At 44.4% G+C, this 24,590-nt stretch overlaps 1 protein-coding gene across 2 annotated transcripts in view; it reads left to right on the forward strand.

Moving 5' to 3' along the window:
• The first annotated feature begins 5,514 nt into the window (after positions 1-5,514).
• PPARGC1A (PPARG coactivator 1 alpha) overlaps positions 5,515-24,590 on the forward strand; it is a 684,515-nt gene continuing 665,439 nt past the window's right edge. For both annotated transcript variants that reach the window (XM_031664083.1, XM_031664088.1), the window contains exon 1: positions 5,515-6,050. The gene's annotated coding sequence lies outside the window, so the exon portion shown is untranslated. The remainder of the gene's footprint in view (positions 6,051-24,590) is intronic.

Here is a 24,590-nt window from a genome sequence, read left to right on the forward strand (position 1 = left end):
TGTGATTTTGGCCAAGATGCTTTAAACTTCTATAAATCAGGCTCAAACTGGCTTATAAAGAGGAGAAGTTTATTGGCTTACACACTGAGAAAGTCCAGGGAGGTGTCTAGCTTCAGGCTGGGCTGGATCCAGTTGCTCAAAGGATCTAAGTCAGGAATCTGCAGTGCTTCCTCTCAGCCTCTCTTTCCTTCTGAGCTGGCTTCATTCTTAAGCAGCTGGGTTCATTCCGGTGGGAGTCAAATGGCCTGGAAGAGCGCCAGGCTTACACATTCTCCCAGCCTTGCTCTCCCAGCAGAGAGAGCACGCCTCTCTATGGCTCCAGTGCAAATCTGAGGCAGAGCTCTCATCCAGTCAGCTGGGGTCCCCTGCCCATCCCTGGAGTGAGAGAGTGAGGTCAGATCACTGACACGGGGAAGGGAATGTTTCTCAAAGGAAGAACAGGGGGCTGTTCCCAGAAGAGGGAACCGACACTAGCTGGGTAAAAACAACAGATGCCACTCCTCACTCTCTTAGACTGTGTTCTCCTGGGAGAAACTGGAAATGTAATCATTCCCACTTCATAAGGTTTTGGTAAAATTAAATGAGTTAATGTTTTTGTCGCAGATGCTGTTGGTCCCAACTCAGATCCGCACAGCCCTGACCGTTTCCACGCATGGCCATTTCCATGAATTTCTCAGATTCCATCAGCAGCAGCACCCCTTTGCCCGAGGACTTGCTCTGGCTGCTAGACCCCACTTTTCCTGTGCTGGCCACAGGTGGGATGTGCCCGGGAGTGACCAACACCTGGGAGTAGCCTTCCACTGAGGAGGTGGAAGATCAGCAAATACCCTAGCCCCTCACATTTCCAGGAGGGTCAGTCTAGACTGTGCATTCCACACTGCCTCCCAGAGGATCCCAGGCAGAACTAAACTCTTCCTACCCACAGATGCGCTCCTTATAGCTTCCTCCACTTCTTTCTCTTACTTCTCCTACTTTCTTACCTGTGTTTCCTAGGGTTACCTCCCAAATAAACAACTTGCACTCCAATCCTTTTCTCAAGGAAGCCCAAAGCAAAATAGATTGTTATGCGCTGTATATCATGCCTGGCACGTTAGAAGCATTCACTAAGTATTTGCTATTATTGTTGCTGTAGCTCTTTCGAGGTTCATTTCTTCTTCAGTTTCTTTTCTTGATTTTTTTTTTTTTTTTTTTTTTTTTGAGACAGAGTCTCACTCTGTCACTCAGGCTGGAGTGCAGTGGCATGATCTCAGCTCACTGCCACCTCCACCTTCTGGATCTAAGCGATCCTCCCTCCTTAGCATCCCAGGTAGCTGGGATTACAAGTGTGCACCACCACGCATGGCTATGTTTTGTATTTTTAGTAGAAACAGGGTTTTACCATGTTGGTCAGGTTGGTCTCAAACTCCTGACCTCAAGTGGTCCACCCGCCTCAGCCTCCCAAAGTGCTGGGATTACAGGTGTGAGCCACCGCACCTGACCCTGCCTCAGTTTCTTTTTGCATTAACTGTTGCACCCTCCTCCCTGACCTTGGCATCCCATGTTTTTAAAGATAACTTCCTCTTCTGTTACACGTTTCTTTTGCCCTCCTGACATTTCCGTGTCTCACAACTTCTTCATTTTAATCTTTCCCCAGGGTAATTTTGATTTCGATGAGATGTAAACTTTTAAACAGTTTCAAAGGAATAGTGGCAACCCCAAATCCTGATACACCAAACATTTGCTGAGACTGTAAACTTCTTGAAGGCAGGAATGATATTGGTTTTCACTTTGCCTCAAGTTAACTCATGTGTTTGCATTCAGAATGCTTTTTTAAGTAAGACAAATTAACAGACTTTATTTTAATAAAGGAAAAAGACGGAATGAAATTGACTTCCTCTGTACATTACATCTGCTTCCCATCTGCAGTTTTAGCCAAGATGATCATTTTTTACTCACATCTACAAGAATTTGGCCTCTTGCATCTGCAGAGCCGAGCAGTCATTCGCTAAATGAGAACCTAGTGGTACGAGAGTGTTAATGCACCTCATTTATAAACAATGAAAACACCCCACATCATCTGGGCTATTAACCAATTTCCAATACGAGATTAATGCAAAACTTATTTCTTGGGGGGAAAGTAATTATGAATAAAGATGGATTTCTCACTAATAGGATGATATCAGTTCAACAAATTCCATATTTTCAACATGACAAATTGTGACTTGGCAATATGATAGGGGAATACGTGCAGAAGAAAGTTTGGTTTGTCTTGAGAGAACCAACCACAGCGGATCTGGAAATCGAAAGCTTTCTGTTTTGGGTTTCCATCTTCAGACTTCTGAATACTGCACAGCAAGGAGTTGGCAAGGTGGCTGGAGTGATCTTTTCTCAATGAGCTTACGGCTCCCTCTGCTTCCCAAGGGGCTGTCTCCATCTGTTCTGGGCCCCGGTGAGGGTAGGGGGTGGGGTGGCAGCTTGTTTTATGTTGCTGGGAACTAGCAAACAAACCTCCATGTTACTTTGGGGATGCCAGGTGAGCAAATCTATCAATGAAGGCAGAATTCTTTTGGGGTGGCAGAGCTGCCAGGGAGAGGGGGCAAACAGGGAAGGAGGCATTTTATCTGAAAACTACTCAGGTGGCCGTCTTTGGGGGCTTTCCTGTTTAAAAAAGAAAGAGCTGGAGACTTGAGGGGAAACAAATGTTCCAGGCTGGAGGTGAGACTTTTATGCAGTGTTCCCCTGTTTGTGCCCGGAGGAGGTTCTTTTTAACCTGTTCCTGCCTCTTTATCCCTGGATGCCTCTGTAGGCACCGGGCCTGCTTGGTGGCTCATGTATCTGTTTTCCTATGTGTTTGTTCAGGGAAAGAGAGGCATGAGCCAGAAGTCTTTGGTTCGAGACCCAGCTCTTCCACTTACTAGCTGTAGGAAGGAGGGGGAGTTGGGGGGAGGGTCTTTCCTTAAGCCTCAGTTTCCTGGTCTATTAAAAAAACTAATAATGGCTGCCTAACAGGGCTGTTGTGGACAGTGGATGAGCACAGGCAATCAATTTTTAAATGAAGACATTTCACAAATGTACACTTGCTGTCAATTGTGGGGAAAGGGTTGGAATCACTTACTCCATTTGGTATATCAAGGCTGAAATGATCACATAAGAGCAGAACTGTGATGGGCTCAGTTAGATCTGGAAGAAAGAGGTAGGTGTGGTCACAAAGTTTAGGTTCAATTTCTATCGCTTTGTAGCTGCGGGACCTGGGTTAGGTTATTTAGCATCTCTGAGCCTTTTTCCACATCTGTAAAATGGAGATAAAGAGTCCTGCGTCTCCCAAAACTGTGAGAAATGAATCCATTTATCCAACCAATAGGGGATGGGATAACACAGACAGAATGAACTTCCATTGGTGTGAATGTGCGACCTGAGCTAAAATCAGGGAATCAGTGAGTGGCTGCAGGAACAGAATGTTAACTTGGGCTAACGTATACATGAAAAGCAATTTACAAAGTGTACATTTCTATAATGCTTTGTGTAAATGTTTTCTAAAGAAACTCATTTAGACAGGAAGCCTAAGAAAACCCAGGCATTGGGCCTAATTTTATATTTTCTGGTCTCTTTACATTTAATGTTTATAAGGGTGGGACTGCAGGGGGATTGAATTAGGGGCAGTATGAAGAATTCCTCCCTTCTTTTTCTCAGCCAGGAGACACAGGAAACAATAGAGTGAACAATGGAGAAGCCCCTTTATTCTAAATTGGTGAGATCAGCACCAATTTCGATAACTGAATAGAACTTCTGTGTGCTTAATACTTTAAAAAAACTATTGTAAGTTTGAAGCCAGGTCAGTCAGCATTATTTGGGCCTGAAGTTAGTACATTAAATTTCATCTTTCAGTGTTCTCTTCAACATCAATTTTTAGAAAAAACATCCCCCCCTTATAAAAATCTATAGTGGCCAGTGTGGTTAGGCACCACTGATTTGAAACACCATTCTTCACCAATCCAGAAAAGAGGATGGTGACCTATTTTTTTTTAAAGATCATTTGACATGCCTTTGAAAAATAAGTCAATCTCAGAAAAAGAAAACAGGTATTTAGCCAGATATGTTTTCTGAATTTCTACTAGGAGGCATGCTATTCGCAAAGATGAAGGAACTGTCTTTCTAGAGCCATTCTTTGCTCCTGTTTTATTTCCCCTCTGAAATCACTAGCTGGTGTTTCTGACATCACTGCGTTGCTGTGGAAATGTTTATTTCACAGAGGATTTCGACCTCCAGTGGGAAATTTACAAGTGGAAGTGTGAACTCTTGAAAAACACAATTGGTTTGAATAAAAATAGGCAGCATTTGGAAACGGGATTCAGAAAGGAAACAATATAAACTGGCTATAAGAGGTTGTTTTAAGTCTTCCTGAAAGGATTCAAATACTTCTAAGAGCGTCTTACACAGATATGCTGGTTTTTATTTGAATTTTACTTTCTATAAATATCTGTGTAAAGAGTAAGGGGAAGCAGGTAAAGAATATCTTTTTGCAGGAAAAAAAAGAAACACAAAACAAACCTTTCAGCCATCCAATTATTAAGACTGAAAGATTTGGTTCTAAAATACCATCTTGTGGGGAGAGAGAGAGACGGCATTATATCCGTTTACATTTTTATATCATATAATGGACTTCAGAGAATAGCTCCCTTTAAATAATTGTGACTCAAGGGGCCTGAGTTTTAGTGCAGAAGCTACAAAATCCATTTTCGTTTTAAACTGTTAAATCAACAGAACGCCAAACTAGAGCCTTTCTTCCTGCTGGGGCAGTATTGTCCCCTAAATCCACTTTCCAGTCCTCTCAGCCTAGCCTAGTTTGATGTAGCATTGACTTAGCTTAACTACAGCAACCGGCAAAAGGAAGTGGGTTTGCATTTGGGATGGGAGGAGGCAGGCACCGGTGTGTCTGTGCCTGCGTGGACACGAGCGCAGGGGGCTGGAGGGATCGCGAAAGAAAGAAAAGCAGGACGTAGCAACTATGTGAAAATAATTTTCCCGTGGCTGGAAGAGGGGTCTCTGCATGGAAAAGCAATTTTAGGAATTAAAAAAAAAAAATCTTCAAACAGGATGGAAGGAAGGCTTGCCAGGAGGGTGCGGGACGCAGCGTGGGGGGGGGCCTGTGTTTTTCCTCAAGCATTTTTCCGCTTCCCAGGCTCAGGACGGCCCACTCCCCACCCATCCATCCACCTGCCCGCGGCCTCACCCGCGCCCCCTGCCGTCCCGGGGCGCGCATGGCTCGGCGGGGATGGCTAGGAGGTCGGAGAAGGCGGCGGGCCGGCCGCGGGCTGCAAAGGTCTGGCGGAGCGGGCTGATTTAGTGGCCGGGGCTGTAGTACAGGCTGTCCCCGGCAGCCGGCGGAGTCAGCGCGCCCACGTGACGGCCCCGGCTCTCCGGTGAGCTCCCCAAACAGACGCACACCCAGCCACACGCGCGCGCTCGCGCTCGCGCGCGCGCACACACACACACACCACACACATACACACACACGCAAGCACCCCCGCGCGCACACGCCCGCCCGCCCGCTCGCGCTGCCTCTGCGCCTCCATCCCGGCTAGCTCATTATCTCGCCCTCTCGCTTCCCCTGCGGTCTCTCGCTCTGCGCGCACACACCTCACACACGCACACGCACACACACGCGCGCACACACGCAGCCGGCACAGGCGGCGGCGGCGGCTGCCCAAGTCAGGACGAACCTCTCTAGGTACCGTCTTGAGAAGGCGGCAGCGGCGGCGGCGGCGGCGGCGGCGGCGGCGGCAGCCCGAGCATCCCTCCTCTCCCGGAGAGGGAGCACCGCCGAGAGTTTCCGTTCCCTTTGCCATTCCCTTCCCCCTCCTTTTCTTTATTTTCGAGAGAATTTCTTCTTGGTTTATTGGTTTAATTTGATTTTTAAAATTTTGGGTTGCTTTTGTGTATGTGTGCTTTTTTTTTTCTTTCCTCATTTTATTTGCATCCAGAGCATGGCGGGCTGCGGGCTGTCGGAAGACACCCTCTTCTCTTCCTTCTTTTACAACTACGGCTCCTCCTGGGAAACCCCTTCCAACCAGGTAAGGGGTGGCTCGGTGCCGGGCGGCGTCGCGCCCCTTGCCCCCTGCCGCGCGCTCACTTGGTACTCGGTGGGGAGGCAGAGGCTCGGGAGGGGGTGGGGAGGATGGGGGGCCAAGTGGGTCGCACTGTCTGGGTCAGCGCCAACCGGCGTGAGGAGGTACCCCCCCTTCCCCCATCGCTAGCTTTCCAGTCTCCAGGTTCTGTCGCGTTCCTCCCGTGCCCAATCTGCCATCGACACCTTCCCCCACCACCTCCCAGCCCAGCGGGAACCCGAGAAAGAGGCAGGAGCCGGCGCGTTACCCCGAACAACTCCAGGCAGAACCAGGGAACTCGAGCGCAACCTTCCCCAAGTCGTCGCGGGCGCCGCGCCCCTGTGCGCCCGGCGCCTACCCGCCTTCCAGTTGCGCCGAGGGGCTGCAGAGCCACGAGCCCCCCGCGACGTGCTGTCCCCCCTCCACTCCCCTCGGGGCCCGAGCCGCCTCTTTCCCTAAAATGGCTGCAATCTCAAGTAGAGGCGTCCCCTGACCCGCGGAGGTGGGGGGGGGGGTAGGGTGCAGAGTGGAGGCTCCGCTCCTGACCCCGCGCCTCCCCCGGGGCGCACAAGCACCCCACAAACACACACACTTAACTTTGATGACTGTGCAATGCAGTCCGGCTGCATCGTGCCCTAGACGCTCCACGCCGCCGGCCTGTAGGTGTGCGTGTCGGTGTGACTCGGGGGGCCCAGGAAAACTGGGGGTAGACGCCGGAAGGGGGGCGTGGAAGGAAATGGGTGTCAGCGGGCCACTGGTAATCTGGAGAGACAGGCATGTGCTCAGGGGTCTAGGGGTGAAAAAGCTATTCTGGGAGCTGGAGCGAGAAATAGAGGAAAAATGCCTTTTAATTAAATAACTGTTGTAGTCTGCTGCCCCCACCGCTTGTTTGGTGAAAGTCTACAGGCATCTGTCATCTCCAAACTACACGGGGAAGTAGAGCTGGGGTCGAGGGAGGGGAGGCATGTGTGTACGTGTGTGCGCGTGTGTGTGTGCACGCGGGTGTGTGTCTGTGTGTGTGTGCGCGCGCGCTCGCGTGTCTGGGCTGGGGAAAGTTGGGGCCAGAGGCGCGGTGGAGAAGCAACGGTGAAAGGCATTAGCAACTCGGTGGGCGGTCCAGGGCGCCGGGGATTCCCGGGCCCCGCGGAGCGCGCACCGCGGGGGGAGCTGGCCCGCTAGGGGTGGGGGGTGTCGAGGAAAAGAGCTCCGTTCAGCCGGGCTCGCCTGGCCGCCGCGGCGCCTCTCCTCCGGATCCCGCCAGCCAGCCTTGGCCGCTTGCGGGGTTGCCCGCCGCGCTCGCCGGCGCTGGCGCGCTCCCTCCCGGGCCCGGGGCACAGCGCGTTCCTGCGAGCTCGGGGCAGAGAAGCCAAACCCCGAAAGCAAATAACCGAAAAATGTTCGTCGCCGCCCCCGCATCACCCCAAGTTTCCAAGAAACAAATCGCCAAACTACTAGCTGCCAGGTGAAGACCTCTCTCTCCGGCGTGTGCTTGCTCTCCAGAAAGCGCCGCGGCCATCCGAGTGAATAATACATTAGGGCTGCCGGGGAGCCTTGGAGAGGCTCCCGCCGCCGCGGCAGCAGCAGCGGGAGGCGGCGGCGAGCTCTGGACAGACCATCGGGCCGCCGCCGCGGGTGGGGGCGTCTGGGCGGCCCCTGGGAAGTACGCCGGCCGTTCGGGCGGGGCGGGAGGGCAGCCCAGGCGCGCGGAGTGAGGGTTCGCGGTGAGGCAGCGGCGAGACACGAGGCCTCGCTGCCAGCAGAAACTTGCAGGAGCTGCCGAGGTGGTCGGGCCGGCGCTGGAGTTGGGGGCCTGGAGAAGCAAGATCGGGGCCCGGAGGGTGCCCGGCTGCCCGTGGCCGGCGCCGGTGGCTTTCTTCAGGCTATCCCGCCCCGCCTGGCGGGCCCTGGGTGATCTCCACGCTTCCTCGCGCCCGCCCGGGATTGCCGAGAGCCAACGACCCCTTCAGCTCCGCAAACTCCAGCTCACCGGGAGCGGGCGTCCGCGTGCCTGCCTGCGTGTGTGTGTGTGTGTGTGTGTGTGCGCGCGCGCGCGCGCCCGCGCGCGTGTATGTCTGTCGATGAGTCAGAAACCAAGCCCTGCTCGTCTTTGAGGACTGAGGCGGGTACAAAAGGCTTGAACCACACACCCGGCATAAGCCCGGCCGGCATTCGGGCGTCCTCGGCAGTGCCGCGCCCCCCAGTCCTGGAGTCAGATGCGTTAGGACAAGTTTCCAGGCGCGTGCCTCCGACCTGCACCCGGGGCCGTGAAACTCAGGCACTTTGTATTCCTCCAAAGGAAGAGAGGAAGGAGACTTGGGTCTAAGGAAGCAGTGATACAGCTTTGCAGTGATGGGAGTTTTCGCAGCATTTTTAACGAGATAGAAACAAGTCATTTGAGAGCGTTTAAAAGCGAAGGGCTGCGTCTGGATTTCACAAGACAGGCAATCACGTGCAAACTCCTTGGAAACCAGAGGAGGTGGGAGAGAGGGACGGGGTGGGGGCAGGTTTGGAGTAAAGGAAAGAGAGAACCATTTGGGGGAGGGGGGCGTTTTAAAAAGAGGAAAACTACCGGCTTCTTCGGGTAAAGTTAGTTTAACTTGAGGTGGAAAAGCGTTTCCCCAAGAGGCAACATCTTTCTTCTAGAAGGGGATACTCATGTTGCTGAGAAAATCGAAAGAATTTCTGATAAAGCAGCCGGCTCTGCTCTATGGAGAATGATTGGGTCTCGGGCTGGTATTGGGTACTGTGCTACTCTTAGTGCAGTGAAATTGCATGGTGGGGAGAGGGGGATTATTTGAAGTATTGATTTCTTCTTCCAGTGGTGCGGTATGAACTTTAAGATGAAGTACAGAAACAAATGAGAGATGTACATCATTAGGGGAAGGTGCGTCAGATGCTACCGAAGCTTTAATCTCTGGTGGTAAATGCAGCCGGGGCAGTGAATCTTACCAGGATTTGCGGTTTCCAGCACAGCCACAATCTCCATTTTGGGGGATGAAGAGTACATGTGCATAAGGGACCTTACTGATCTCCAGTTTGCATTTTCAGCATTTGAGCATGGGCACATGATTGAGAAACATGCTCTTAACTGTTCCTAAGAAGAAAAAGGATACAAGAAAGGCGATACTTTAAATCTCATCTTGGACTCGGGCAGAACTGCTGTAGGAAGGCCTGGGCCAAATTTGTGAGAGTGAGACTTATTCATGATTTTACCCTGATTGCTGCCAAAATGCTTACATATCCTGCGTTTCCTAAAAATAGCAATGTTCTTCAAATATAATTTGTTTACTCTACCTCAATTAAAAATAAAATCCTTTTCCTAGTGTTACAAAGTGCTTATGAAGGTAAGGGTTGACTGTACAAAAAAAAAAAAAAAAATCAAGCTTTTTATTTCTAGATCAATATGATGTGCTCTCAACATCTAATACCATGTAAAAGGAGCCTTTTTGCAACATCAATAGCAGGCAGGCATGTCTCCCTAAGAAGCTCTTTTCCTGGAATCACAAGGCATTTTGATTACCTTCATTTTCACAAGACACATGATTATGACACCTCTCGTTATAAACAAGCAAGTAAAAAAAAAATAATGAAGATGGAGGTTCTTGATATATAGACCTGGAAAATTGGAAACAACTAGGGCATTTATTCATTCCTGAAAAACAGAAACACACACAAACCACAAAAACCCAACCACAAATCATGACCGACCAGGTTTTCACTTGTTCTATGACATTTTCTTCTTGAAGCTGGGGAGGGAGGGGTGATTTTTTTGGAGAGAGCCCAATGTGTATTAGAGCCGAAACTACATCTGTTACCATTTAAAAACTGGGAAATTCCATCCTATATCTGAGAGGACCATGTTGCAGATATTTTGCACCCACTTGCCAATGTGCAAAACATATCATAGCAAGTGTGTGTGTGCGGGGAGGAGCATCTGCTTAGGTGGAATTCATTTCTTCAATTAGAACGAAACCCCCAATTAAAGTGTATATGTGAAATGTCTCTGATTTGGCTCAGTGCAGCAGACAGCAGACCATTCTTTAATTTACAGTTTCACGCCTAGGGATGGCAGTAGTGCAAGCTTCCAAAACCGAGCTTTCTCTTTTGATGTTGTGCTTTTCAACCTGTGATTCTCTCCTGTAGTTGTTTCGGCTTTCTGTCTCCATCAGAAAGCTGACTGTGGAGTGGTCATGATTGCTTGCAGTTTGGACCCAGGTCACCTTATTAGTTGTCACTGTGTAAGCCCAAATCGAAGCAGGCCAGGTCTGTATGATATTGAATCAATCAACTGAAAGTGAAAAATGGAGCCAATTAGCTGACCGCTTGGGTGTCCATGAGGCCAGACATCTGACTTCACTCACCTGATTGACCAGCTTTTTGGTTACTAGGTAGCTTAACCTGAGGCTATGTAAAAGACATTACCACGAGGCTTGACCCTGCTTTTTTAACTTTTCTTTCTCTGCCCCCTCCCCCCACCATTTCCTCAGATTTTCCAGACTAGAAATATAAAATGGCATCCTCATAAGACCACTATCTTCTCAGAGTAGGCAGTGACTGTTTTGAATTAGCCAGTACCCATAATGCTGTATACTCACTGTATCTTCTCCAGCAAGGGAGAAGTTTCAGTGCAGAATCATTAATGGATGTGGGTAAGTTGTTGAAATGTTGTGCTGACTGCCCTTTTTTTTTTTGGCTTGGCATTACTTCCATGAATATGGATAGCCAAAGCAGAAAGCAGCCCACTGAGGAACGCTTCTTTTCCATTCAGTCCAAGTACCATCAAGAATTCAGTGGTTTTTTTTTTCTTTCTTTCTGCACATTTCATAATTCTTAAAGTGGTGACAATGTTGGCATCCCCAGAGATAAGCCAAGACTTGGGAATGTCCTCCATTTATAAAGTTGTTAGACAGCCAATACCTCCAAGTTCAAAAAGTATCAACTGGGCTTCTACACTTTTTCAACATTTTTATTTCCCTGAAGATGTAGTATGAACTGCAAAAGAGTTTTAAGTGCATTTCTACATTCTTACCTTAAAGAAATTTTAGAAATCCTGTAAATCTAGCTCACAGAACCTCAGCTTTCACATAACTCCAATTTTTCTGACTTTGGGTTTCTCCTGTGGGTATAGGAGAGGAAAGGAGTTTGTTGCAGGTCTTCCAATAAGGCTGGCTTACTTAATGCATCAGCTTGAAAATATTGTTTGCTTGCCTGCCTCCCTCCCTCCTTCCTTCCTTTCTTTCTCTTTCTTTCTTTCTTTCTTTCTTTCTTTCTTTCTTTCTTTCTTTCTCTTTCTTTCTTTTTCTTTCTCTGTCTTTTTCTTCTTTCTATCTTTATTTCTCTCCTTTCTTTCTCTTTCTCTCTCTCTTTCTTTCTTTTTCTTTCTCCTTCCTTCCTTCCTCCCTCCCTCCCTCCTTTCTCTCTTTCTCTCTCCCTTCCTTCCTTCCTTTCTTTTTCTTTCTTTCTTTCTTTCTTTGTTTCTTTCTTTCTTTCTTTCTCTTTTCTCTCTTTCTTTCTTTCTCCTTCCTTCCTTCTTCCCTCCCTCCCATCTTTCTTTCTTTCTTTCTCTCTTTTCTCTCTTTCTTTCTCCTTCCTTCCTTCCTTCTTCTCTCCCTCCCTCCCGTCTGTCTGTCTGTCTTTCTTTCTTTCTTTTTTTCTTTCTTTCTTTCTCTCTCTCTCTTTCTTTCTTTCTTTCCTCCTTCCTTCCTTCCTTTTTCCTTCCTTCCTTCCTCCTTCCCTCCCTCCCTCCTTTCTCTCTTTCTCTCTCTTTCTTTCTTTCTTTCTTTCCTCCCTTCTCTTCCTTTCCCTTCCTTCCTCTGTTTTTTTTTTTTTGTTTTGTTTTGTTTTTTAATTTTTTTGCTGGTGTGCAGTGGTGCAATCTTAGCTTACTGCAACCTCCACCTCCTGGGTACAACCGATTCTCCTGTCTCAGCCTCCTGAGTAGCTGGGACAACAGGCACACGCCACCACGCCTGGCTAATTTTTGTATTTTTAGTAGAGACGGAGTTTCACCATGTTGACCAGTCTGGTCTCGAACTCCTGATCTCAAGTGATTTGCCCGCCTCAGCCTCCCAAAGTGGTGGTGTTCGCTTTCCTTTGTAATTTATGTAAACCTTAAACTTGCCAATTAAAGAACAGCGACAATAACTACCATTTATCAATTCTTGTTCCATATACTTTGTAAGTATTTGGCTCTTTTAATCTCCATAACAACATGTGAGGTAGGTACTTTTACTATTGATTCCCATTTTATAGATGAGGCAAACAAAGCACAGAGAATTAAGTGACTTGTGTAAGGTCTCAGCGCTAGTTAGGGAAAGCTGAGCTCTCCACCAGGCAGACTTATGCCAGCTTCTTCTTTTTCTCCCCATTGTACTCACTTTCTGCTACAACACAGAAGAAATTGTGTGGCCACATGTACATTTCTGGCAAGTTTGGCAATGGTGTCATTTATTTGCCAGCTTTGTGAAATAGTGAATATCTCCTTTGTTGGCCCAAGTTTGCCCACTTTCTTTTATATGTATATATATAACTTTCATATATATATATAAAACCAGATAGAATTCTTTTTGATAAATGAGGTGAAGTTGTCTCTTTTGGTGGAATCAACCGTAACTACCTGATGCTTTTTGGACTAGATGTTTGAGTTGACCATTCTTTTTGGTTTGAATGGTGGATCTAGCCTGAGAGATAGACAGGGCCTTCTAAAACAGAATAATTATGGCTTACTGGGGTACTCATTCCAAATATACATGAATATCAATAAAATATTCGACAGAAGAAATGTAATTGTGAGATACACGAATAGAATAATTTTATAATCATTCAGATGTATCCAAACCCTATCATATATATAGTGAGGGATACACTCTCATGAACTAATCAGCTGAAATTTACCTTTCTCATCACGGCCATGCTATAACAGGTATCTTCTCTACTGAATCATGCACCTAACATTTATGTCCATCAAGAACTAATGCCTTTCAGTGGTTCAGCCCTTGTTTTGTGATCTTCCAAAATACAGTTGTGGGAAGGGGAGGGAAAACATGAAATGTCAGTAGTTACAGCAAGACAGTCTCTACGAAGAGGGCGAGGAGTTTCTCGCTGCTTTCACGTTCCTGTGGCCCTAGCGGAAATGTAAAAGTGCAAGGCTTGCATTGGAATGAGAATGGGGTCACCTACCCCTTGTATTCATCATCAAGGAAGCAGAACTTCCTTCCAGAGAGACCATAGGAAATCAATGATCACACTTTGCCAGTAAAGAGGTAAATGTGTACAGCAGACGGCATTAAATAAAAGGGCAGCAGAAAAGTGATTTACTCTAGAAGGCAGTGTGACTTTTAGGTCCTTTCGAAAAATTCACATTTTTGATATAATAATTATATTAAAATGTTTCTTTCTTTTGGATTCTATGTTTTAATAAAAGAAGAAAGGAGAAAATGCCATTAGGTGGTATTACATTATTTTCACATGAAGATCGTTATTTCAACAAAGCAGTGCCTAGAATACGGTACCAGATCCACCCCCACCCTTTTTGTGTGTGTTAATAAGGATTGACTATATTTATTGAAAGTTACTGATTTTGCCAGAGCACGATTTTTTCGCACCTGTAATCCCAGCTACTCAGGAGGCTGCAGCAGGAGGATTCCTTGAGTCCGGGAGTTTGGGACCAGCTTGAGCAACACAGGGAGACCCCCGTCTCTAAAGAACAATAAAAATAAATTAACCAGGTGTGATGACGTGTGCCTATAATCGTAGCTACTGACCCCATCTTTAAAAAAAGTTACTGGGTTTATGTGCATGTATGCATTTGTTCGGTGTAGTGGCTGAAACAGAGGGGAAGCTTGCTATCGGGGAAGGCTCACCTTGACCAGAAGAGGTTACGGTGGGGTCTTCATACAGGAGAAACGTGCAGTGGAGAGAAGGAGGGAAGTGGGTGGGGGAGGAGATGGTTGATGCAAAGGGAAATGCAGATGTGGAAACTTAATGGAATGTGGAAAAGCAGGTGTGTAGTTCTAGTCTGCTTCTCCTCTGTAGTGTACACTTCTGATTGCTTTGTGAGCATGTCTTCCGTAGATTTCAGATAGAGAGCTGCAGGTAATAGTGAGAAGCCCAGTGAACGTCTGGCTTCTATGTGGAAGAAGACAAGACATCCATGTAATCTCTTGCCTGAAAGAGTATTAGAAAGTGTGTTGGTTGTGTAATAACAAAACAAAACAAGTAAAAATGATGCAAAGAAAAAGAAAAATCTAACCAACAACCCCTACACATTCTGCTCCAATTTATTATTTCCAGTAGCAGTTTAGTCCCTAATGTTAACAATGAGTGATTATGATTCTGTAGTTTCGTTTACAGCATAAATTAGCATTTTGTTTTCTGTTACAGCTTTTGAATGAGGAATTATAATGTATAATTTGCTGAAAATAGATGTTATCATCTCTTAGGATGAGAATAACCACATAAACTTGAACAAATGATAAAAATGGAATCAATTACATTTCAAATGGAAGTAGTTTACAAACCTCCAAATACAAAGTGGCAGTAGTAGCTGGTTATTGTAACAAATAATTAGTTTTTTTAAACAACATTTATTGAATTCCACTGACAATTTGGTAATTGTTCACAGTTGGCTGTAGGCCTCCCTCTCCTAAAATGAAATGTGGCATGGAACAACTGCATTTTATAAACTGTAGTTTGCCTCATTATTTAATGTTGCAACCAGAATGTATATTTATGTGCATATATAACTTCTTCTGAGTAATAGGGAAATATCAAATTGAATAAAACAATGTCACCAAGCCTAGGTGACAGGTAAACACCCAAGGGCTGGTGATTGAGAGTATTGTCAGGTTCCAAAGAAAGAAAAGAAGCAAACAGTCAAAATGGATATGCGTGCATGTACGTTGAAGGGGAAAATATTTTAAATGTTCTACCAAATAGGCAGATCATATTTTTATTTCAGCAGGAATTGACTTTTTTTTTTTTTTTCCCCACTCCCTTTGCCCTCCTTTCCGTAAAGCTTTCTGTCTTGTGCTGTCATGTTTATTTGAAAGTCTTGCCTCCCATTCTACTGAGGAAGCTGATTTTGGAAAAGAACTACACCCTCTTCAGTTCTAGATCCTCATCCTGCCCAGCCTGTGGTGGACAGACAGAGCATATGTGTTGGATAAATGGCTGAAATGTCAGAAAATAACTTTTATACCAACACATGCATCACTTTATTTATCATTCTTTGTTCCATCTCTTAGGATGATGATAGCAATTCCGCAATGTCATTTTTGAAAATGGGAATTTGACTTGGAGAATAAATGAATCCTGCTTCCATTTAAATGTCCCCAGGGAAAAAACATGATTGGGTTACCATAGGCTAGCTAAACCTCTTAATTTTTCAAAAGAAAAAATTATGAAGGATATACTTACATGAACAAATCCAGAAGCAGTAAAAAAGGAAAAGTGGGAATCTGAAGAGTTTTTACTTTTTATTATTTTTGGTAACTGCTCCATGCCGAGTGGATCATTTAATTTTGATTATTTCTAAATGATTAATCCATTTCTTTAAAGTTAATATGCAAAGAAATATGTTCAACGTCACTTTATTTTTAGATCCCACGATTTAGTCCTGAAACAAATCAGTGATGCATTATAAACACATAAGAATGTATCTAATGACGGGAGTCAGGCTGAACAGATGCTAAAAAAGATGCTTCGTGTGAAGTCGAGGGAGCTGCAGGAGGGAATGGAAAAAAATCTCTAGAAGTTGGCGGGCTTGTGAGGTGAACACTATGGAGACTTTTCACCTGCTAAGTATGTGCTTATGCAGTGCAGAAGGGACTCTGCTCCTGGGTGAAGGTGGAGGGGGTGACATCCATCCCCTTGCAATGGTTGTGAGGATTAAATGAGACCTTGGACCTGAAAGACTTTTGTTACTGACTTAATAAAGGGCTGAGTCAATGTTAGCTCTCACCAGTCATTCCTCAAATATTTATGGAGTTCTACTGATGTGACAGCTGAGCAGACAGCCCGGTACAAAGTAGATTCTCAGTAAATTATATTGAGTCCATCATAATAGAATCCATTTATAGAACACTTACTGTAACATTCCAGAGACATTTTAAAGTGCTTTACATGGGTTCACTCATTTAGTCATCAAATTACCCTATGGGCACTATTATTAGTATTCCATGAGGAAACTGAGGCACAGAGAGGTGAAGTAACGTAGCCAAGGTCACGCAGCTAGTAAGTGGTAGAGCCAGGATTTATATGAAGCATGTCTGGTTCCGAGGCCATGTTTTAACTATCCTGTTAGGCTGCATTCAGATGGATGAACTGATGGAGGAGTGGAGAGAGGAGCATCAAGGACAAATAAAACATGCTGGCCGGGCACGGTGGCTCACACCTGTAATCCCAGCACTTTAAGAGGCTGAGGCAGGTGGATAACCTGAGGTTAGGAGTTTGAGACCAGCCTGACCAACGAGGTGAAACCCTGTCTCTACTAAATATATATATATATATATTTATAAAATATATATATAAAATATTTTTTATATGTGTGTGTGTATATATATATGTGTGTGTGTATATATATATTAGCTGGGGGTGGTGGTGTGCAGCTGTAGTCCCAGCTACTCGGGAGGCTGAGACAGGAGAATTGCTTGAACCAGGGAGACGGAGGTTGCAGTGAGCCGAGATCACGCCACTGCACTCCAGCCTGTGCGACAGAGCGAGACTCCATCTTAAAAACAAACAAGCAAACAAACAAACAAACAACATGCTGCTCTGCATGTATAAAACTGAAAGAAAAAGAAAAAAATGGATACGCATTTCAAGCGGCCTCCCACCTGGATGCAGAGAAGATAGAAAACAGTTAGTGCTTTAGGGAGGAGGTACCCGTGCAGTGGTCATTTGGAGAAGCAAGAGTTTACTTTTGGCTGGAAAAATCACAGAAAGTTTCAACAAGGCAGCGACATTTATTCTGGGCTTTAAGAAATGGAGAGAATCTGGGCAGATGAGAATGGGGGATGAGAGTGGGGACATTTGAGGCAGAAGGAAAGTGTAAAAGGAATTAGTCGAGGAATACCTGCCAAGGTTTTTTAAAAAAATTGTGTTAAATTTTTTTCATTCAATGAAATTTATTGAGCACCTACAATGTGCTTGCCCTAACCCCTAAGAGAGCTTTCATTTAGTAAGAGAGACATAAAAGTCACACACACACAAACACACACACACGATGGAGACATAGACGGATGATATGTGCCTATGTATGAATAGATATACACAAAATAGTACAGCTCTGTCCATCCATATACACATCATCATCACCCTCTCTTTCTCTGTCTCTCCCTCTTTCTTTCTCTCTCTTTTTCCGTTCCTATCATCTAGCTATCATTATCTCTTTTAAACTGTGTCAAGTACCAAGAAGGAGAAATAGTGTGCCTAGAAAGAAAAACAGGTGAAAGGAGGCTTTCCTGCTAGTTGTTTTGACTTCAGAAATTTAGAAGTAGGAACTCTTCTCCAGTTGTTCTGTCACAAACAAGAAAGCTTTCAAACTTGGTTGAATATAGTTAAGATCTTTGCATCATTTTAAATCTGCCCTAGGCAGGCCACTGTGGCTCACGCCTGTAATCCTAGCGTTTGGGAGGCCGAGGCAGAGGGATTTCTTGAGGCCAGGAGTTTGAGACCAGCTTGGGCAACATAGCAAGACCTATCTCTACAGAAAATAAAAACATTTAGCCAGGTGCGATGACATGCATCTGTAGCCTCAGCTACTAGGAGGCTGAGGCGGGAGGATGGCTTGAGCCCAGCAGTTCTAGGATGCGGTGAGCTAGGATTACACCACTGCATTCCAGCCCGGACGATAGAGTGAGACCCAGTTTCTAAAAAAATTAAAATCTGTTCTGTTGATAATGTCAAAAGAACAGTTTAATTAGTAAATCAAAGATGAAGTTTTATTTTGGATTTATTGTACTTCAATAGATTACCAAACTTTTTGTGGATTAAAATTAGTCATTTGAGCTAGAGAGTGAAATAGCATCAGAAGTTGACGACACACTGTGAGGCCCAGGCAGCAGCGCTAATGAAATCCTTTAGGTCTTTCTTTGTGTGATGTCAAACTAAGAGGGTTACATAGCTTTGATGAAAGAGCCAAACAAATGGTAAAAGCAAATGGAATCATCTTTACCATGTTTATCAAAGCCTTGTTTCAGAAAATAAGACTTATTGCTAATTGATTTTTTGACCCCGATGGTAACAGTTTCATGAGAAAGAATTTAAAAATTATTTCTCCCAGTTAAACTAGTCCTAGAGAACTAGCTGCTGAAAAACAATGGTTGCTTCTTTGTTTACTGTATTAACATAAATACTGGTTTATTTTCTCAAAATTTTGGCCATATTCATTCTTTTACTGCGCTAGTATAGTCAAGTATGATGATGTTTTGGGGAGTGTTTGTTAATGGTAAAGTGTCCTCTTAGTCGTTACTATGGTGGAAGAGCAGTTTGCCTGCTGATAAAAGAAGCCATTAGCATTGAATACAGACCCAGAATAAAGTAGATGTTAAATAAATATACATTAGATTCACTTAGGTAGTTACATTAAAATACTTGTTTACAATGATATTAAACATTTGCACTGTGGCACCTTACCCCAGGAATAATGACTACATCTACATTAAATCTCTTTGCATCCTGTGTAACCAATTCTGTCAAGTGATCTCTCTAAACATCCCAAAGCTTTGACTGAGATCATTTCAGGCTATTGAGTCTTCCTCAGCGTCACTTAGTTGTTTAAATAAAGTAACTAGAGAATGTTCTATAATATGTCAGTCTTTAAAAATACACAAATATCTCTCATTTCCAGAGAGTTTTGGAAAACTACCTCATCTTATATTTGGGCATTTACAATATTTAAGAAGGCTTTGGGGAAAGCACTGCTTGAATGCTAATTGTTGTTATTAGTTATTTTATGCCTATTGTATTCAAAGTAAATAGCTACAGTTTTTTGTTGTTGTTGTTGTTGTTTGTTTATTTTTAGACAGAGTCTCGCTCTATTGCTCATGCTGGATTTCAGCGGTGCAATCTTGGCTTACTGCAGATTCTGTCTCTTGGGGCTCAAGTAAGCCTCCCACCTCAGCCTGCCGAGGAGCTTGGACTACAGGTGTGCGACACCATGCCTGGCTAATTTTTGTATTTTTTGTAGAGGTAGGATTTCACTGTGTTTCCCAGGGTGGTCTCGAACTCCTGAGCTCAAGCTATTGCCAGCCTCAGTCTCCCAAAGTGCTGGGATTATAGGAGTGAGCCACTGCACCTGGCCCAGTTTTTTTTTTTCTTAATCGATTTCTAATTACTTTGAGTTTTTTTTCCCATTATTTACACCATCCATAACATTAAATCAGTGTAGGAAATGAAATAGGTGCTAACTAAAATCTTTATTAATCATGTGACTAGAGAAATAATCTTTAACTCATTCTTGGAATTTAAAGACATCAGCCCCTAATAGCCATGTGATTATTAGCAGAAAAAAAAAAAAAAAGGGTCAGAAGTTAGATGGGCAGAGCCATGTCCTTTAAGCTCCTCCCCTAAAGGCCTTTTTGCTTAAAAGGGAGTTTCCCCTTGAAATCAGGATATTTTCACATATAGGGAATATTGTCTTCGTTTATATTTTACTTTTTAACTAAAAAAATTTTAACTTGAATTTTTAGAGCATTATTTTTGCAAATAATATACCCAGGAAACTGATAAAAGCATATTATTAGTTTTCTTATTGTAGATGTGGTATGTTTTGTTTTGGATTTTTTTCTTAGAAAAGTTTGAAAAAAGAAGAAAAATCGAATCAAAACCATACATAATCTAAATATCTAGAGATAATCACAGATATTTTGATTTATATCTTTCCTGTCTTTTTTCTAGGCTTACACATTTCATGTTTAAATTGGTATCACATGTAAATATTTGTGTAATGTTATTTTAATATAATAAATCATAACTGACCTGCTATATAATATTTCATATGACTATATATATATATATATATATTTTTTTTTTTTTAGACGGAGTCTCGCTCTGTCGCCCAGGCTGGAGTGCAGTGGCCGGATCTCAGCTCACTGCAAGCTCCGCCTCCCGGGTTCACGCCATTCTCCTGCCTCAGCCTCCAGAGTAGCTGGGACTACAGGCGCCCGCCACCTCGCCCGGCTAGTTTTTTGTATTTTTTAGTAGAGACGGGGTTTCACCGGGTTAGTCAGGATGGTCTCGATCTCCTGACCTTGTGATCCGCCCGTCTCGGCCTCCCAAAGTGCTGGGATTACAGGCTTGAGCCACCGCGCCCGGCCATGACTATATATTTTTTTGTGGCCCTGTAGTATCTCATTGTATGTTAATAGAACCATTTATTTAACCATCCTGTGTCATTGGGTATTTAGGTTGTCACCAATTATGGCTAAACCAGGTACATATCTATGAGTATTTCTTTAGGGTAATACCCAGTGGTAGAGCTACCGGGTTAAAGGGCATACAAATGTAATTGCCTCTCTGAAAAGATGCACCAGCTTATGCTCCTGACAGCTACATGTAAGGGTACCAGATGGAGAATATTATAAAATAAATCCTCATATTACAGTATTTTCTTTTCCTTTTCTTTTGAGACAGGGTCTCGCTCTGTCACAAAGGATGGAGTGCAGTGGCACGATCTTGGCTCACTGCAACCTCTGCCTCCTGGGCTAAAGCCATCCTCCCACCTCAGCCTCCCAAGTAGCTGGAACTACAGGCATGTACCACCACACTCAGCTACTTTTTTTTGTAGAGATGGGGTTTCGCCATGTTCCCCAGGCTGCTCTTAAACTCCTGAGGTCAAGAAATCCACCTGCCTCAGCTTCCAGTAGTGCTGGGATTACAGATGTGAGCCACTATGCCCAGCTCAGTATTTTCTTTGTCCATTTGAAAACCCCAAAATAACCCTTTTTAACAGCCATGTATATTAGTCAAGAGGCCATGCTTACAACTCTGATGACCTTCCTTCATCTTTAGTTTTTGTAAATTCTTTTGGTTCTAGTAAGAACCAAATGTTGGTCAAGGGATCCAAGCAAATAGTTTACATCAAGAGTTTAACTCCAGTTATCAGAGCATTTTTACTTTCCTTCCAGGGTATAATATATCTGCAAATACCTACTGGCTTATGTTCTGTTGAGATCTACAGAGAAAAATCTTTCTTGTTCTATTTACTGAACTACCTAACTTCAAAACAAGGAATAAACCTGGACTCTAAACAGTATCTCAGCCGGGCACGTTGGCTCACGCCTGTAATCCCAGCACTTTGGGAGGCCGAGGTGGGTGGATCACAAGGTTGGGAGATGGAGACCATCCTGGCTAACATGGTGAAACCCCGTCTCTACTAAAAAAAAAAAAAAAAAAAAAATTAGCCGGCCGTGGTGGTGGGCACCTGTAGTCCCAGCTACTTGGGAGGCTGAGGCAAGAGAATGGTGTGAACCCGGGAGCGGAGGTTGCAGTGAGCCAAGATCAGGCCACTGCACTGCAGCCTGGGCGACAGAGAAAGACTGTCTCAAACAAAACAAAACAAAACAAAAACAACAAACAAACAAAAAACAAAATAAAACAAAACCAACCAACCAAACCAAACCAAACAAAACAGTATCTCTTGTTATCCCTGAGGTAATTCCAAGAGAAGAGGAATGTTGACTATATCCTACTGCATCGTTACTGTCACTGTGGTTGGACCCAGGCTTGAAATCTTAAAGATATTTGTGAAAAATAAAGCTTGCATTCAAGGTGAAATATTAAGCCCCACAGCGAAGGTCATTCTCATTCTCTCTGGCTTGCCCCTCTTTCTTTCTCATTTGACTGTCTCATAACTTTTTTCAACGTTTTTGGACCCCTGGTTCATTAAAAATAAACTCTGCCTCCCACATCTGATTTTTCCTCAAAAAGTGCATTCTGGAGAGGGCAGGGGCCTCAAAGGAGCTCTGGTCACTATTGCTTCCAAAACATTCCTTTGCCATCATCCTGCAAAACTGTATGATCCCATACCTCCCAGTGAAATTCCCATGGACCATATTCTACCCTTCTTCCTGGCTGTCTTATTGTATCCCTGTTACTTCCCCTGGTCGCATGAGGGCTGAGTCCCTTGGCTCACGTCCTCTTTGCTATCTGAACTGCCACCATCAGGGTAGTCTGCAGCATCTGCGTGTGGAGGATATATCCAGTGACTTAGCTTCAGAGTTGCAAGACCTCATCCCCACCATGCTTTGCCAGCTCAATCACATTGCCCACACTCTGACCTTGTCTTCTGTAATGTCTCTGCTTCCAGAACATTAAACTCCAGCGTAACCATATCTGGTTATACCCTCATAGCCTCTCTGCTTGCTCCCCTACTCATTTATTTCCAAGGTCATTGGTTCCTCTACTACTCTCCCGTTTTCCCAGTTCATTAACCATGCTTTTCCCCTGACTCCTTTTAGCCAGCTGAGAGATCCCATGATATATTATGTTAACCACTGTCTTGCTAAAACCTCAAAGCTCTTAATCTCTCACCCTTCTATATCTGTCCACAAAAACACTAGTCTTGGATTGGTGCAACCAACTGTTATGTTTGCTTCTGCATGCAAGCTATTTCCTGCTGTTGGAAAAAACCAGCCATGCCAAAGAATGCCAGTATGATTTTATTATCCTCAACTTCAGTGTCATCTAGCAAATATTGTATGAAATACCAAGCTCACTCACTGTTCACACCTGCAGCTCTGAACGTTTCCCACTGTCCTCTACTCCCCTGCCCACCAATGGGCTTCCTTCCAGGTAAGGATTCGTGGTCACCCAATGCGAATTCCCTCAACCTCTTGTCTCATATCTAGAAATCTCTTGTCTTTCCACCCCTAGCTTTTCCTCCACCTGTGCTGTGGATATCATTCCTTGCCATTCTCTCCAGGACTTCAATCCATCAGTTACAGCTTTATGACTCAATAAAGTTAGGAATAAATGTGCTGAAATCTCTCCCATCTTGAAAAATTCCCCCATCAACCTTTCACTTCCCTTTAGGGGTTATTTGTCTCTTTTTTCCCTTTGTTGCATGGTGTGAAAGGCCCAACTAATGCTGGGGACTATACCTTTTAATGGCATTAATCAGCATGTGTGTGACATTGACTGCCACCAGTAGTTCATAGATTCTTTGAGCAAAGAGGCAGATAGTGTCTAAAGCAACCTATCTGCCAAGCTCAGCTAGATAATTATCTTAGTTCATTTTGTGTTGCTGTAACAGAATACCACAGACTGGGTAATTTATAAAAAGCAGAGATTTATTTGTTACAGTTCTGGAGGTTGGTAAGTCCAAGAGCATAGTGCTGGTGTTTGGTGAGGGCCTTCGTGTTACATCATCTCATGGCAGAAGGTAGAAGGACAGGAACACATGACAGCAAGAGGGCAAGAGGAGGCTGAACTCCCTCTTATAATAAGCTCACTCTTGGAACAACTAACTGACTCTGGAGATAATGACATTAATCCATTCATGAGAGCAGGGCCTTCATTACATAATTACCTCTTAAACTCTCAACACTGTTGCATTGGGGATTAAGTTTCCAACATGTGAACTTTGGCAGACACATTCAGACCATAGTAGTTATACTCATTGTTTCCAATTCATCACCTTCCAGGCACTTTTGTAAACAAAATTTATTTTAATTTTTTTCAGGGACATGCTTTTCCTATGTTGTCCAGGCTGGAGTGCAGTGGCACAATGATGGCTATTGCAGCCTTGAACTGCAAGACTGAAGTGATCCTTCCCTCTCAGCCTCTTGAGTATCTAGGACTACAGGCATAAGCCACAAAGCCCAGCTTATTTTTTATTTTTTTTTGTAGAGACAGAGTCTTGCTATGTTGCCCAGGCTGGTCTCAAACTTCTGGCCTCAAGTGATCCTCCCACTTCAGCCTCTCAAAGCACTGGGATTACTGGCTTGAGCCACTGCTCTGGCCCCATTCATTCTTTAATGATGGCTGGTAAGAGTCAGCCTTCAGTGCTTTGCCAAAACTCTTCTGGCAATGACTTTATAATTCCCAAACGTCTGGGACTCTTATCAGCCCTATCTTTTTTTTTTTTAGGTATTACTGTGACTTTGACTCTGTTGAGAATTTCCTCTGACTTCTCTGGTGTATTTCATCCATTTCCTCTTCTTCCTAATTGACTTTCCTGCTTTGCCTGATGTTAAATGTTGAGTCCTTGGGGTCCTAACTTGGATCTCTTGTTCCTTTATTCTGTTCTTACTTTTATTGTGACAATCTACTCATGGATGGAAATCAGTCCCATGACTGTCTTTCAGATTTGTATTTCTAAATGAGACCTCTTGCCTGAGACTCGGAACTATTTAACTAATTGGCTTCTTGACAGTCTCGTAGATATTTCAAACACAATATGCCAAATACATATTTTCTTTTTTCTGAGAGAAGGTCTCTCTCTGTCACCCAGCTAGGAGTGCAGTGGTGTAATCCTGGCTCACTGCAGCCTCAACCTCTCAGGTT

This window comes from Papio anubis, chromosome 3 (assembly GCF_008728515.1).
Source record: "Papio anubis isolate 15944 chromosome 3, Panubis1.0, whole genome shotgun sequence".
Classification (NCBI taxonomy): Eukaryota; Metazoa; Chordata; class Mammalia; order Primates; family Cercopithecidae; genus Papio; species Papio anubis.